Raw genomic sequence first — 14,488 nt, forward strand, 5'->3', positions numbered from 1 at the left:
AGGGTTGAATTTTATCCCCCCCCAAGATTCATAGGTAGGAATCGTGACCCCCAGTACCTCGAAATGTGACCTTATTCAGAAATATGGTCCTGGCGGATAAGCAGGTAAAGATGAAGTCATCAGGGTGGATCCTCATCCAATAATCAGAGTTCTTATAAATAAGGGAGATTTGGACACAGAGAGAGACACACACACAGGGATGATGCCATAAAACAGGCAGGCAGAGATCGGGGTGATGCACCTCCAAGTCAAGGAATGCCAAAGACAGCCGGCACACCACTGCGAGTTAGGAGAGACGCATGGCACAGACTGCCCCTCACCGCCCTCAGAAGGAACCAACCCTGCTGACCCCTGACACCTTGATCTTGGACTTCTAGCCTCCAGAACTGGGAGACAATAAATTTATCAAATTTATGTTGCCTAAGCCACCCAGTTTATGATACTTAGTCATAGCAGCCCAAGAAAACTAATAAAAGCCCATTCTAGAAAAGAGCAGAGTTAGAACTCTGGACTCATCTCTTTACTCTGTAAAGACTTTCCCCAAAGTTCTGTGCTCAGCTGCCTCCTCCCTAGGAAACCGCAGCCATCCCACAGCTTCCACTGTTACCTTAAGACCAATTGTTTCCAAATATACATGCCTAGTCCTATCTCTCTTCAGTGACCCAAATATGTATTTCTAACTACTTGGTCAGTATCTCCAAAGGGATTTTTCCTGTAAGTACCACAATCGAGATCATCCCAAACCTGCTGGCTGCTTCTGGGTAAATGATGCTATCTTCTTGGTTAAAAGCATCACCACCCATCCAATCCAATCTAGATGTGAATTATGTCTAACGCCTCTTCCTCTCAGTCCCCACATCGAATAGCTCCAATGAAATCTACCTGTGAAAATCTCTTGACCCTGTATCATCCTTCCCAGTCATGCTGCTACTATATTGGTTCAAACCATCATTTCTTGCCCCAACTTATTCCAGGAGTCTCATAAATGTTCTCCCCTGCCTCCAAACCACTCTCCTCACTTTTTACAATGTTAACCTTTCTACAGATAATCTATCTTGTCTAAACTGGAGATTAAGCCACTGAGATGTAGGGGAATTTTGTTGCTTGAAGCATAAACTAGCTTATGTTGACTTACATCCACTCCTGAGTTTTATACTCCTGTCTGTTCTGATTTGCATGCTAAGGCGTGTTGGTTTGCTATCAAATTGCCAGTCAAAAACATGTATGTCATGGCATTTTCAGTTTAGTGATGCAGTATGTACTTTGAAAACATGTAAAATAAAAACCAAAGATTATTATGTACGTTGTAAGCCTCCGTGCAAATGCTTCTCATCCTTGAAGATCATCCTAGACTCTGCCTCCTCCTCCCTCACTCTCACCCTCCTCTTTCTGCCTCTTTTTTTATCTTTGGCATCTTTCCTTATCTTATAGTTATTTGTTTGTCTCTTTCCCTCCAATCACCCATTCCAACTAAACTGTAATCTACTTAAGGTCAGGATCTGTACCTGATGCCTTCTCTTCCATCCTCCTAAGCACCTCACACAAAGTGCAAGGCCATTGTCTATGCTCAGTAAATGTGGATTGAATGAGCTCAGTCACAGAAAGTAATAAATGGATTTTTTTCATAAATGCACCATCTCTTCGGAATTCCACAGTGCTCACATTTTGCATTATGAGCTCATTTTAGAGTGATTGGATGCATTTTATTGGCTAATGTCTGCCATGTGGTAATGTCTTCATTTGCTGAGTTGATGTTCCAAATCTTACAATTCTTAGTCATAATTATTAGTTTTTCCCCTGAATTTTGTGCTTCATTGAGGTTTTAAAGGGTAAAATTAACCTCCCAGCTTTTCCTCCATAAATTTATAATTTCATTGTGATTTCATTGCTATATTGGCTTCCATTTCAGAGGTTTGTCCAAAGTTTAGGTGATTATGTGTCTGTTGTTTTTCTCCTCTCACAAATGCAGTTATTTTCTTGCAAACTAACTTGCTCAACTGCATAGCAAAAGACACAGCAACATGATGAAGAATTCTAAATATTTGCTTAGAAGAATTCTGTTTGAGGAAAATCGAATTTTTCACCTGTGTTAAAATTATATCGGAATTTATCAAACAAAGACTCATTTGTCTAATATTTTTCCCTGCTTTGGCATCTGTTTATCTGGACATAAGTCAACATTTTCTGCAGAACAAAGCACTGTAAAAAGTACACTGACAAGTTCTTAAGGGATATCGTAAGCATCAAATTTGTTTAGTTACTCAACAATATGGAAATTTGGTTATTTAATTTGAACTGGAAATATATGGCTCAAATTTCACTGCAGTTCTACATGATTATATGGTTAAGAAACACACTTGGATGTTTATCATTTCTCAATATTGGGTAAACCTGTCAAAAACTTTAAACTCATAAACTACCAAACTGCTTGTAAAAAGACACCTTTACCTACTTCGTAAGTGGAAAAAACACTCAGAGGGTCAGAAGAGCTACTTCAGTCGGGATGCAAAAATAAATTTGGATGAGTCGCAAAACTTAAGACCCTCTGGGTGAGAAATTGGAATAACAATTTTTACCTCACTCACCAGTTTGTCCTTTGTCAATTAACGCATGAACACCTACTTTGCTGTCTGCCTTTGAATGCCTCTAATCCCATCACCTGGACAAACCCAGCTACCCCCACCGCCACCCCCCACGTATCCCGTCCTCTGTGAAACAAGTTACAACTCATCAGTAAAAGCTAAAGAACCTAGACCAGTAGGTCAGTAGCTCAGCATCAAGTAGGCCTTGCTTCACGACTTCTAACAACCAGACTTGCCTTTTTGCCTTTAGTAAAAACCATGCCTCCTACCTTGGTTTTTGTAATAGCATTCCATGGCTTCCCAGTCTCCGCTATGATTTGCTTCCCATTAAGCTAACTAGTTCAGTGGTTCTCAAGGTGTATTTCGCAGACCACAAGCATCAGCATTACTCGAGAACTTACCAGAAACGCAAATTCTTGGGCCCACCTACTGAATCACAAGCTCTTGGGATAGAGGTCAGATGGAGTTTGTTGGCACAAACTCTCCAGGTGATTCTGATGAATGTGAACGTTTGAGACCTACTGGGCCACTTCCGTAGCTTCAATTCCTATTTCCATGTGCACCTCTGTTCTCTTCCAGTCCTTCCTCTCTAACCGAGCCAACTTTTTAGCAAATTATGTAGCAGGAGCGATTGTTCTGCCAGTCTCAAGTGTGTGTGACTTTGGCAAGAGGGAGAGATGGTGGTGTGCTTTGCTACACAACGTACTATGAAAACTATAGTGAATGCAGCGATGTTGAGTGGGGGGAGGGGAGGGGAGGTTGTTAAGGAGAGATGTCAAAGGAGAAATTTAAGAAGTCTTACTCCAAGTTAGAAATGTACTTCCCCTGCCCCAGGCAATTTTAGAGAAACACCAATAAAAAATTTAATTTACTTTTTTGGTAGCTGGGCTGTGTTCCTTTGAATTCAACACCACAGAGACTGCACCATATGGAGACCAAATTAATATTCAGGTTTTACAAGGAAGTGACCTGCCCTTCTCAGTGTGTTATGGGACAAGAACAGCATGGGACAGACAAGAAACTGTAGCTTTATTTCGCTCCCCTCTGCCTCTTCTGAAATACTGTTGGCTAGTTATCCCCACTCCTTCCTCCATCTTGCAGCCTCCCTTCTCCCCAGGAACGTAAACGTAGAACACCATCACCGTATCTTTAAAAAGTCTTTTTTAGTGGTGCAACCGCCACATAGGCACGATCCTGAGTACGCTCTTCTGGTCACACACAAGCTGCCACAGAAAGAGATTCACTTTCAAAATCTCAACACCTCTTGTTTATTCTTTACCCCAGCGTAACAAAGCTCCATTCCCTCCACAAAAAGGTGTCTCAACCACCAAGCCTATCGATGACCTGCTTAGCAAATCTGATTGGTCGTTTTTAGCCTTTACCATCCCTGAGCTCTCTAGAGTATCATATGCCAATTGTTCCTTGAAACACTTTCCTCTTATGATTTCCATGCCACGAAATTCTCACTTTCTCCCTCTTGTTATGCCTATTCCTTCCCAGCATTCTTTTAAGTTCATCTTCTCCAGCCCTCCTTTTAAGCTCCAAAGTTTCCAAAATTCAATCCTTGTCCCTCATCTCTTCTCACCCTCTGCACGCTTCCCAGGCAGTGTTACCTTCTACCACCATCTCTCTTCTGTCTTCCCAACCTAATTTGCCTAGAGCATTATTTCTGTCCTCAGACTCTTAAATCTAATTTCCTGGTAGATTATATTCATCTGAAAACGCCAGCGGATGGTGACTCATCATCCTTCCCTCAAAACTGTATTTGATCTACATGTTCCACCTCCCACTCATTGCAAAACAAGAAACTTGGCCTTTATTTATATTTATCCTATATTTATCCTTCTCCTTTAGCCCCATATCAAATCAGTTAGTAAAAATTTCATTCTCTTTATCCTCACTGCTACTGCCAATCCTGGTATGTATTATCTTTTGCCTGACTACTGCAACAGTCTCCCAACTCATGCCTGTCCCCTTCACGCTGTTGCTGGTGACAGAACATACCCACGAGAGCAAATTCAATGGCATACAATTTCTCAGCAACTTCCCATCAAAGACAAGAGAGAATCTACTGTTTCTTAAGCACACTCAAAAGTTCTTCATACTTCCATATATTCATACCCAACCACTCTGGCTTCTACCTACCTTTGCCCCATTCTTGTAGTTCAATTATACTTCGAATACTCTGAACAGATAATATGCTTTCAGTCCTTCATGTTTATTACCATGAAGCTCTGTGCATAACTCTATCACTTTCCTCACAATCGTATAATTATCTATTTGTATCTTTCTCTCCAAGCACCTCTAGAACTACGTCCACATTTTGTATTGTAGCACCTACTACAATGCCTGGCTTATCTAAGATGGTCAATAAATAATTGTTCAATAAAACAGTTGAGTATCTGAAGTAATGCCATTCACCCAGTTTAACATTCCCTATTTCCATTTGTACAAGTAGAAAACACCTTCTTATTCTCAATATTCAACTGAAAGTTTACCTTTGTGAGGAAATTTTCTAGTTCCCCAAGCAAAGCTTAAGGTTCCTTTCCCTTTACATACACCGCAATTATAGAAAAGACCGCATTTTACTGAAGTGGTCGTTTACATGTGCAACTCTTCCAGCAACCTAATTAATACAGTTGGGCAAAAAGAGAAGAAAATAAATTGAAACCATAGAAGGGGAAAAAAAAAATCTCTAAACTACATCTTACTAAAGACTTTGCCAATACCTAGTGAAGAAAAATTAGAAGTTAATCTCAAAAATTCAGGAAGCATATACATATATTCTTGTGTACAGTATATTTTATTCAATTAAACCTATCAACCGTCTTTTTAAACGTGCAACTTAATAACCCTTTCAAATATTGTTAACAGATAGTTATCTGAGTAAGGAGGACACAAATGACTATTGAAATTAAGATTCTGAAGCCCAAAGTGGCAAGAGAAAGAAAGAAAAGAGAACCCTGAAGAATTGACTAGTCCTCTCTTAATCCTGACTACGTACGTTACATGCTAGGCAAGCACAGCTGGTTTCCAATGAACGGCTGTAAAGGGAAATTAAAACTACAACCACCCACGTCTCCAGCCCCTACTTCTACCTCCATCTCCTAGGAGCAGGGGCAGGAAAGGCATTAGAGAAAATATGGTTTGGACAAACTATCATATGCCATTAGAATAAATCACAGACGTTTATTTGGCTTTTTATTTAACAGGGAGCCTAACATGTTGCCTTTTACCTCGGAAGTGATCCACATATTTACAAAATGAATAAATTAAATCATTTCATAATGCCAACTGCATATTAGTAGTTATTTGATAAAAAGCACGTCCCTCCTATTCCTTTATTACTCTTGCCACGGACACTCTGGAAACATGACCTCACAATTTGCCGTTGATAGGAATTCAATGAAATACAAGTGGTGAGCTACGATCCCCTGAAAGGGACAGGTTGGAAACTTGTTACTAACCTAGGCAAGATCTCTGACACGACTTCTAGCAGGTACAGACTGTTGTACTCGTGGATGATACCATGTTGACCCAGGTGCTGAAATGCTTGTCTGTCCTCAGGGAGCTTACCATTCAGAACAGAAATAATTCTATGGGGCTGTAACACCAGGGAAGTCTAGGGAAGAACCAACTACGTAGGGCAGCCACGGTGCTCAGGGAAGGCTTCGTGACATCACAGTCGGACCCCTGTTGGTTCACGAACTGGCCCTTATACACGGAGAGCAAGGGGAGAACGAAGAGCGGCGCACATCACCCCAGACTGGCAGATGGCAGGTTTAATAAGCGAAACAATTTACTTACAAGGCTTGCTTTGGGCTCCCTTGAGACGAGATCTCCGCACCAGCAGGTCAAAATTTTAGAAGTTTATCTAGAAGCCTTAACTGGATTCAGTCCTATACCATCCGGACGGCCTCAACAACACATTGCTCTCTCGAGGCTGTGTCCTTGAAAACCGCTTCCACGGTCGGAACGGTGGGGAGAGCGTATATTCGAAGCGCAGGGAAGGTAGCGAGGTGCCTCCTCTAATTGCCCGGATCTAGCCTGGGGGTCAACTAGCGGTCATGGCCTCTCGATGACCTCCTCCAACAACCAGGAGAAGGAGCGGCTTCCTTTAGGTGGGAAAGCGCCCAGGAGGAGAATTTAAAACACACAGGCGCCCTCCAGGTGGAGTCAATCTCTTGAGCAAGCCCACGGAGGCTGGAATTGTGAGTCTCCGGCTAAAGGAAAACCAAGGTGCCCTCCTGGCCCCATGTTTACTGATCACAATATTGAAAAAGAAATCCTAGTCTCTGTGTAACTCAGTTACTTGTACATAGACCCCCGATGATTAGCAGTTGCTGATATGGCGAGGAGTGAGACGGTGTGAGTGGAAACCGGTGAAAGCTATACAAATAAGCGACTTGGGACTTGGGACCTGGCTTCAGCTCGGACGCTCACCAGCCATGTGCCATCGGGACACTTAGCACCCCCAGGCTTCAGCTTCCTTAACTCTAGAATGAGGGAACTAGACCGGAGGAGACTCTAAGGTCCCTTCCAGCTCCACACATCCACAGCGGACCAATTACCTGTGTTCTTGCCTCTCCTTGTCTATTATTCATTAGCAAGTCCACAGGAGCAATAAAAGGAAGTGAAATTTAAACCAGCCAATTTTGCTGCTTATCTGTTCTGGGAAAAGGTTTGATGAACCAGGGAGCTAAGGGCTATCTGTTGGCTTCAATTATCAACACATTTCCTGCCCACCATTACACCACTGATAATCAAGATTTTACTTTTCAAGTACGGTCAAGCTCCTGTCGGAATATCTTTTTTAGTATCTCTGACGTTATTTTCATAACCCCTTCTGACACCTCTTTATAGATGTACAGAGTCCTAGAGGCCATTATATAATAGCTGAATATTAAACACTAGGTACTGTATGATTTGCTAGAATTATCTGTTTCAAACTTGTGCTCTGCTCACAGAAATCAAATGTTGTTTCTCATCCATTGAAATGCAGACATTAAAACGGACAGACAATGTTGTTTGTAACATCCGGATCACAGATAATAACCACAGTCTTTTCATGTTCAATAATCATACCAATAACCAATATTCATGTTGCATTTATGTGCCAGACATAGTGGTAAATGCTTTAAAAGCTAAAGGTGTCATGTTATTGTCTCTCATATGCTGGAAAGGAAGCTCCATGAGGGCAAGGATTCTCCTGTTTCTTTCACTGCTGATTCCCCAGGACAGGAATCAGTGCTCTGCACTATTTGGGCAGTTTCCAGTGGTTTGTCTCTAGGCTTCACACGACTTACTGCCGTACTACGATAAGCTGGTGTTGTATCTTCTGTGAGAAGTTGTGCCGTGAAGGAGTCTCGAGAATCTGCCCCCATTATCTACCACTGGGGTGACCTTGACAAGTTATTTAACTATTGGATGCCTCTCTTTCCTACTCTATAAAATGAGCATAATTCTACCTCTAGCCCATAAAATGATGAAAATAAATATCTTTGCCATGTAACAATCACCAAAAACAATGACTTTGAACAATAGCATCCATTTATTTTTGCTCACGGATCTGCAGTTTGGATGGGGCTTAGCAGGGAAAGCTTACTTCTGCTCCACACAGCATCGGAAGGGGCGGCCCAACTTTGGACAGGATGTGCACCTACAAGATGGCCTCCTCACATGACTGGCAAGTCGGTGCTGACTGGTGACTAAGAGGGGTCGTTGTCCTTCTTCATGTGGCCTGCACTTCCTCACCACATACCAGCTACATTCTAAAGGAAATCATCCCCAGAGAGGATCAAGGCAGAAACTCTATCCCCTCATTGGACTTAGCTTTGGAAATCCCATATCATTACTCTCGCCATATTCTTTTAGTCAAACAGTTGACAAAGACTTCCCAGCTTTAAGAGAAAGAGACATAGACTCTGCCTCTTGTTGAGGAAATGGCAAATTTCTAGAAGAGCACAGGGGAAAGGAAATGTGGTGGTCATTTAGGGAATATACAGTCTGCCACAACCTTACCCCTGAATCTGGTTTTCCTCACAGGAAATGTATATTTAACTACAGAATGATTGGAATGTCCAGCTACTCTGTGATTAGGTAAAACCACGCTATCTAATGACATGGGATGGTAGGGCACTGTTAGCTCATCAGCCACAATAATGTGTGAGGGTTGATAGTGGGGTTTTCCCTTGCCCCATGGCAGATAGGTAGGGAATTCCCAGGCACTGCACCAGGGAAGCTAGAAAGAAATCAATTCATGTATCAAACTGAAAAGTTGAAGAGGAAACAAAACCAGAGGTAGACACTGACCAGCAATGAAGAAAGAAACAAAAATTTACTAAGCCCATGCTGTGATGGATACTTTGCCTAGCTAATCAAATCTTTCTACAACCTTGCCTTTCCACTGACCAAAATGCTTTATGTCATCATAAAGCTTGAAAATTTCACAACGTACCATCTCCTGACATAAACCCCACAGCAAAAGCTATCAGTGTAATTATCCTAAGAGTATCCAATGAGACCATTGTAAAACAGGCTCCCCCTAGGGTAGTGTGATGGCTTCAGCTGCAATGATGGGCAAACTTTCTTAAAAAAGGTGTTCAGCCCAGTATTCAATGTACTCTGATGGGGCTGGCTCGGGTCACATGCCACCCACACATCGATAACTGTGCCAGAGGAAGACACTATATCCGTTGGTACAAGAAAATAGCACATTTGGGTTTGGCCATTTCTGTCATCTAAGCTTCCCCAGCCAGCTTATAGAGAGGTTAAATAAAATAGGCTCTAGAAATGTTCATTTGTTTCTAATATTTTTCTTCTGCAAATCGATTCCTTATCTGTAACAAAGTATCTCTTCTTATCCAATTCCTTGAAATCCTGAAGCTTCGGAAGGATGTTTTTATAAAATGGTTCCATTTACAAGTAATTCTATAGCAAAGTCCCTGAGGATCGTGACTCAGTGAAGTTTTAGTACAATATTCTCTTCGATGCAATAATTCAGCCATTGTAGTGCATATCAAGGGATCCTTGGTTTAATGAGAGTTTTGCTGCAAGGTATCCAATATCCATCCAGTGTGCTTAAGAAAATCAGGTAAAACAGGTGTTTCCTCAATTAACAATTTAAAGTTTTGTTACATGAAAAATAAGTGAACCAAAATAGAAGATAATATTCCTAGCAAAACATACCAGTACTCTACATTTCCTGTTTTTCCAAAGACCTTGAATGTATCATTTCATGTATACATTTTTAAAGTAATTAATTTAGTGCATACTTTGCTAAGAAAAATATCCCAGGGGCGCCTGGGTGGCACAGCGGTTAAGCGTCTGCCTTCGGCTCAGGGCGTGATCCCGGCGTTATGGGATCGAGCCCCACATCAGGCTCCTCTGCTATGAGCCTGCTTCTTCCTCTCCCACTCCCCCTGCTTGTGTTCCCTCTCTCGCTGGCTGTCTCTATCTCTGTTGAATAAATAAATAAATAATAAAAAAAAAAAAAGAAAAATATCCCAAAAATCATTATTCACAGCAACCTCACATTAACCAGCCTATGTTTAATCAAAAAAACCATCAGTCAATGAAGTGTAATTTTTAACTTCTAATTAACATAAGTAGTATGATGAATTGAAATTTCTAGGTTTATGAAAAAATCATGCTTAAATATTTAAAAATAAGTAGTTTCTACGTTTACAAATGTTGTTAATCACGTTGTTTCTTCAGTTATTGGCAGTTTCCTTTAACTTTGACGGAATCAGAACTTTTCCAAAATCATATGAAAATTGAATCTGTTGGTCATATCCTACTTACGATTCATTGTTGATTGCTCTCACAAGGCAAGCATCTGTCTAATACACTACCCAAGAGAATTCTCACAGTGGAATAAAGCAAAATTTGATTCCATTCCGAAATTCCTAATTAACTTAAGCGAGTCGTATGAAATCCAGTTCCTTACTTTTTTCTGAATATTATAACTAGAAATCTGAAGAAAATCTGAAATTATTTGGAGTCCTAAATTGTTCATCTGAAAATATTTCAAAATATCCTCACAGAAGACCTAGGGGAGAAAGACAAAGGGCATAATGACAAGAAAGACGTAGGCCTGAGTATATTACCATGTAGGCCTGGTTTGCTCTGGTTTCCATGTCCTCTGCCTCCTCTCTCTCTCTCTCTCTCTCTCTCTCTCTCTCTTTCTCTCTTCAGGGAAACCAGATTTGAAAACCAAATCAAAGCATTTCCTCTTTCATCCTTTATACAAATCTATTAACTCCAAAGGGAGCTTTGTTTATGTTTAGGACCGCTATATAATTTATCTCCCAAGCCAGGACACTTTTAAGAAAACAAGGGGATATTACTTGTAACTAACTTGCTCGACCGGCGTGAACTGGGACTGTCCTGGGAAAACCAGGACATAGGCTCACTCTACTTACGGACAATGACGACTTGGTCTCAGAGAAACTAAGTTCAGGAAGAGTGGTTGTTCATTGAAAACGTCACAACATTTTGCACTTCGTTGACTTTTTCCTTTCATTTAAAATTCCAAATTCTTCTTGGTATAAGATAACAATCCTTGCACTTGCCTTCTTTAGTCTCCTCACTAATCTGCTATAGCTTCCCCCCAATTTCTCATATATTCACCAGAGCCCTGACAGAAGAGATGACAAGTATAATCAAGTGGAAACAAAGCCTAGACCGACTGTAATCACAACCGAACCATTTCTAAGAGTGCCTTGTATTATCATCTCCTAAAAACTTGGGGGTTTAAATGAGTCTGTCTAGAATAGGGTGCTTGGAATCTTACTGACATTTCCCTGAGCTCAAGTTTCTCCCCTGGGCTTGCTCAAAGTTACCCACTTCTATCTTAGTCCCTCTGGATCCAGAGGTTCCCTCATCTGCAAAGCTTATAGCTGGCTATATACCTAGACCAGAGTTCTCTGATGACTGGGTGGTTGTTGTTAAATTACACGAACCGCTCCAAAGGAATCAGACCTTGGGATAGCTCCAAAGGCAGGTTATTTTCCTTTCATTCCCAATTGAGTCAGAAAAATTTACTCATTTACTAGTCAGAAAATAAACTTGATGCATGCTCCTCAGGAGATCCGTGTGCTGTACCTTTGTGTGGCAAAATGCCACATGTACATGGGAAAGGAAGACTTTGTCACGTGGCCCACGGCCACAGCTGCTTGGGCCACAATTCACTCACAGCTTGTAAGGTAAGCAAGACTGAGTCCAGCAACTACTGCAGAAAACAGGCCCAGAGGGGAGGCGTGCTGTGTTCCAGGTCATGTCTTTTCTTCTGGCTTCACTGGAGGAGGGCCTTCACATATGCTGGGGGGGCTGCTGGGCTGCTGAGAGAGGCTTTCCGCAGCAAGAGTTAGGGGACCGCCGGTGTAGACTAAACTTCCATGACATTGTCTGCCTTTCTTCTCCAAAATTACTGCCCCCACTTGCTCGGCGACTGCACGACCAGCTTAACCCCAACTTCCCACACTGTTCCCTAGTGCCTTTAGCCGTGGACAACATAGCCCCCTTTCTGATAAAACCGGGTGAGGAGACGGGTTAGTCTTCGCTCCGCCATGACCATTTTCTCTGATGAAATGGTTGGATTTCTTCAAGGAGTGGCAAGCCTTCTGCTGTCAAAAGTAAACAAAGTGAAACGGAATGAAACACTTCACTAACTTCTCTAGTAGAATAGACGCTTTCTCCTTAGAGTAAACGGTTGCCCAGATCAAGCATGGACCTAATTTTTTTGAAGTTTCAAAGTCATCACAAATATCTGATGTCCCCAATAACATATGTACATGCTTTGAATCACTGATGGTCTAAAAATTAGTTAAACGATAACTAAGGGGAAAAGTTGGCAATTTAAGTATTAGGGGAATTAAGATTTCATTCCTTTTACTGGAAAAAATATCACCATTATTTGAAGCTGACCAAAAAAAGATTTTTTATGGGCATATTTTAGCCTACCATGCTGTAATCAAGCATTTTTATGGGGCCCATTTATAGTAATAAGGCTGTAAAGGAGGAAGCTTCAGTTAAAAAACATAAGTGGCAGGGGCACCTGGGTGGCACAGCGGTTAAGCGTCTGCCTTCGGCTCAGGGCGTGATCCCGGCGTTCTGGGATCGAGCCCCATGTCAGGCTCCTCTGCTATGAGCCTGCTTCCCTCTCCCACTCCCCCTGCTTGTGTTCCCTCTCTCGCTAGCTGTCTCTATCTCTGTCAAATAAATAATAAAATCTTAAAAAAAAAAAAAACACAAAACATAAGTGGCAGAAGCCTTGGGAGCCAATGACAAGACAAAATAGGAAGCAGCGTCTTCTCATTCTACCAACTACTCTGGATTCATCCTGCTTCCAAATTCCACTTGCTTTTTTTTTTTTTTCCTTTTCTTTTTGGTGGATGTGGGAACACCCTGACCAGTCTCGAAAAGTAGGACTTGATGGCCCATCATGTGAAAAGCTATTAACATATCCACAGTTGGCCCTGAAATATGCTTTCAAGAATTGAGAAGATTTGCCAACCCCCATTTGAATTTTTCTTCAGAAAAGTGCACTTTTATTAACACCCTCCTCCCTACTGTGGATAAAAATGGTCTCAATATTCTCATGGGAAAAAAGAGCATTCTGAAGAGCCTCTGTAGACAGAGAAATAGAGTTTTCCTGGCCAAGAATAAAAACGGGAAAGTCTGAAATGTTTAGCGCCTCTGATTAAACCTTCAGTGGTGTATTTCTCTTAGACAAAGCATTTGTCATAAGTAGCTTGTCTGCCTGAGTATGATTTATGTGGCTGGACTGAAACTGGCTGAATAATTTATGCTATTTATTGTTCTGGAAAGTTTCTTTTCTTAATAAATAAATAAGTGCTGTGTTAAGAGAAGGGGAAAATAGTGGCAAGTGTCAGTAGTGTGAGGAGGGAAAAAGTTATTTTTCCGTGTTGAAAGCTAATGAAGTGTATCTAAGAGGAATGGTCTCCACATAGAAGGGCAGGACTCTAATAGGTGAATATTGTCAGCATTTTCAATGAAACCAATTGGCTAAGAGAAGCTGTCAAATAGGTGTGAAATGAGGTAAAATTACGAGCGATACACTTTCTTTTAAGGTACTTTGCTTTGTTCCTTACAGTGCCTTGCAGCAAGAAATTTAATTTAAATACTGAAAATGGAATGCAGTTATATTGATTTAAATTTGCTAAGAAAGTCTTGGACTCTATTTCCTGTTTCCTGCATAAGTACAGACTGTGTGTGAGGCTGTGTATGGGCTTGCGTGTGAGTGCCATCGGCTTTTCTACTATTTATGAGTGAGTCACAGTTTATTAGACCCTACCACAATGTATATTAGCATACAACACATAACTTGAATTGTCAGTTTATAAAATGTTCAGAATGTATGATTACAGTTCTGTTCTTACGGTAAATTCTTACCTAGCTCTGATGCTGGATCCCACCTGCCGAAGCACTGAGCTCATTAGATCTCGGTTGTGGTTGTTTTTTGTTGGGCTTTTTTTTTTTTTTTTTGGTTACCATCTTATCACATAAATTTTTATTCCTGGAACCTTCGCCAAAGACAGAGTTGTAGACAAAAGAATGGATGGATGAGTGTGCAGAAATACATGTGGCTCAGTTCAGCGGAAACGGTTTCGTAGATAACTCACTGGAAGCTCTGACTAAAAATATTTGAAATGTTTACAGGCTGCATAATATATATGTTTGACATATTAAAGGAGACTTCTATCAGCTGCTCGGTAACCATTCCAGAAAAACGCCTTAAAAGAACTCAAGCAAAATCACAGCCCTTCATCTGCAGTGCTGTTTCTAATTTGAAGGCAAATTCATCTCTGACATACAGCAGATCCCGTGCAGGTGGAAGCAAGCCCCTCTCTGCTCCTCTCTCTGCCAGTCAAATTATGTCATCA

General features: G+C 41.3%; 1 long non-coding RNA gene across 1 annotated transcript in view; it reads right to left on the reverse strand.

Moving 5' to 3' along the window:
- Nucleotides 1-5,194, reverse strand: part of LOC117801533 — a 42,841-nt gene extending 37,647 nt beyond the window's left edge. The window contains exon 1 of the long non-coding RNA XR_004624148.1: nucleotides 5,081-5,194. This is a non-coding gene — a long non-coding RNA (uncharacterized LOC117801533). The remainder of the gene's footprint in view (nucleotides 1-5,080) is intronic.
- Nucleotides 5,195-14,488: the final 9,294 nt, after the last annotated feature.

Source organism: Ailuropoda melanoleuca, chromosome 3 (assembly GCF_002007445.2).
Source record: "Ailuropoda melanoleuca isolate Jingjing chromosome 3, ASM200744v2, whole genome shotgun sequence".
Taxonomy (NCBI): domain Eukaryota; kingdom Metazoa; phylum Chordata; class Mammalia; order Carnivora; family Ursidae; genus Ailuropoda; species Ailuropoda melanoleuca.